This window comes from Sturnira hondurensis, unplaced genomic scaffold (assembly GCF_014824575.4).
Source record: "Sturnira hondurensis isolate 20B ecotype Veracruz unplaced genomic scaffold, ASM1482457v3 Scaffold0024822, whole genome shotgun sequence".
NCBI classification, from domain to species: Eukaryota; Metazoa; Chordata; class Mammalia; order Chiroptera; family Phyllostomidae; genus Sturnira; species Sturnira hondurensis.
The window spans coordinates 7000826-7003103 of NW_028097453.1; the positions used below are offsets into that span (position 1 = coordinate 7000826).

Below are 2278 nucleotides of genomic sequence, written 5' to 3' on the forward strand. Positions count from 1 at the left end.
CCATGGGAGGCACGGGGATGTGATGGCTTCCAACCCGAAGTTCTATCGACTTAGGACCCCAAGCGACGAGTTCTAGACCTGAACCTGCCACAGACGTGCTAGTTGACCTTGGGAAAATCACGAAACCTCTTTTTTTACTACCTCCGGTGAGTAGATTTGGTAAACGCTACCGAAAGAGTGGATGCCAGGTGGGCGAAGAAGGTGGAGACCTCCACAAATGTGTGGAATGTTAATTCTTTCCCCTTTTGCTTATTCTGTTGGGTAAGTGGTTTTCAGCCCCGACCACACACCGAAATCAACTTGGCTAACTTTAAAAAATATATTAACACCTGTGCCTCCTCACAGAGGTGCTGGTGTGCAGCCAGAGTAAAGAACCATACCGTGGTCCTCACCCCACTGTCCTTGAAGTCACCGGAAAACAACCTCAGCCTGGGGACAGGGGCAGCAACAGGTGTGGGCTCCGCCGGCCTCCCAGAAGGCCCAGCTCTCGTCACTTGGTGACTAACGTTGCCCTTACCAAAGTTAGTAGGCGGTAACATGCACTGAAAGAACGTACTTTTAGCGTCCCTCATCCTGGGACCTCCTAGGAGCCGTCACAAGAATAATGCTCTTTAGATAAGGACGAAGCAGCCAAGAATTCAGCTCTACCTATGACCAACAGATGGCGCTATTGACTAATGTCCTGCCATTTAGGTTTCTGCCAATCATTTGTCCTTTAACACTTGGTGTATTTGCAGCATTTGTGCATGGTTTTAAGATATTTTAAAATGTGTTTTGTGGGGGGAAATTAAACATTTTTAACTCCACATAGTGCAAAAGCATTGAGAATATTTCTGAGAAAAGGAGAGTAAACGTGACAAAATGAAAGTAGAGATCATTTTAATTTTTTTTCTTAAAAATTTTTTTTAACCCGCCCTGGCTGGTGTAGCTCAGTGGATTGAGCACGGGCCTGCGAACCACAGGATCGCGGTTCGATTCCCAGTCAGGACACATACCTGGGTTGCAGGCCAGTTCCCAGCAGGGGATGCATGAGAGGCAACCATACATTCATATTTCTCTCCCTCTCTCCTTCCCTTCCCCTCTAATTCTTTTTAAAAATTGTTTTAACCCCTTGTCACACCGCTGATTGAAGTGAAACAACACGACAGCTGCTTCTCCCCAAAGCGGTATTTTTACTTTGCCCTTTCCAGACGGCTCAGTGGGTCACTAGCCGAAAGGCCCAGTGAGTGCTTTTCAAAGGGGCGAGATAATTCTTAAAAATAGAAGATGGTGGGAAAATAAACAGAAGGTTACACAGACGGAATTAATTTGTAGATAGTGGGAGAAATCCCGTAGGCGGAAGGAATCACGAAGCCTGAGAACACTGTTATGCCTATACAATCGACAATAATACACAAAAGGTGCAGAGATGGATGGAATGGAAAACTCGCGGGTGTGTCGCCGGAGAGTTACGGTGTGAGGTGCACGTTTCGTCATGACCCCCAACTGCCCAAGTACTTTCTTTTCTCCCATTATCATACCGCCGGCTCAGATCGAACCGTGTCCATCAAGCTGTTTTTAATTCTGGAGAAGGCTGGAGTGTTTTTCCAGAACTTGGGATGAAGCACAGTAAATGTTCTGTCACTTAAACTTATGGAATAAGTTGTGGATGGTTCTATAATGTTACAGCCAGTTCATATCTGTGCTACTTCAAGGTGGCAAGGCAGCCTGATCCAACCTTACCAGCTGAGGAGGTCTATGCCTCATCACACCTGCAGAAATTACTGAGGCAATGGGTTAGATCAATGAGTTGAACACAGATCAGACAGACCCATGTTAGGAAAAGATACTTATTGGATTGTATCAGAAAAAGGAGAAGGAGGATGCTAATACATTCTTGCATCAGCAAGAATGATTGTAGCTGGGAAAGGCTTACATCTTCCCATGGAAATGCATGGGGCCACTATGAGCTCAAATCCCTTCAGACACTTTGAACTTACGGTGCGTTAGTCAGGATTCAATCAGAGAAGCATAATAAGTGGGGCATATGTAATAAGAGGTTGATCGCAGGGAACTGGCTCACAGGACTGTGGGTGCTGGCTAGGCTGGTCCGAAACCCACAGGGCAGGTCGTCAGGAGCAGCAGGCTGCCAGGCTGAGGCTGTGAACCACACAAGGAGCTTCTTCTTCAGGGGAGTCTCAGCTCTGCTTGTAAGGCCTTCCAACTGATTGGATCAGGCCAGCCCAGATTATCCAAAATAATCTCCACTATTAAAACTCTACTGATTATGGATTTCAGT

At 46.4% G+C, this 2278-nt stretch overlaps 1 non-coding gene across 1 annotated transcript; it reads right to left on the reverse strand.

Moving 5' to 3' along the window:
• Positions 1-1109: 1109 nt before the first annotated feature.
• On the reverse strand, positions 1110-1242 carry LOC118982045 (small nucleolar RNA SNORA21). Its single transcript, XR_005065466.1, has one exon. It is a non-coding gene; the product is annotated as a small nucleolar RNA SNORA21 (small nucleolar RNA).
• Between the last annotated feature and the right edge of the window lie 1036 nt (positions 1243-2278).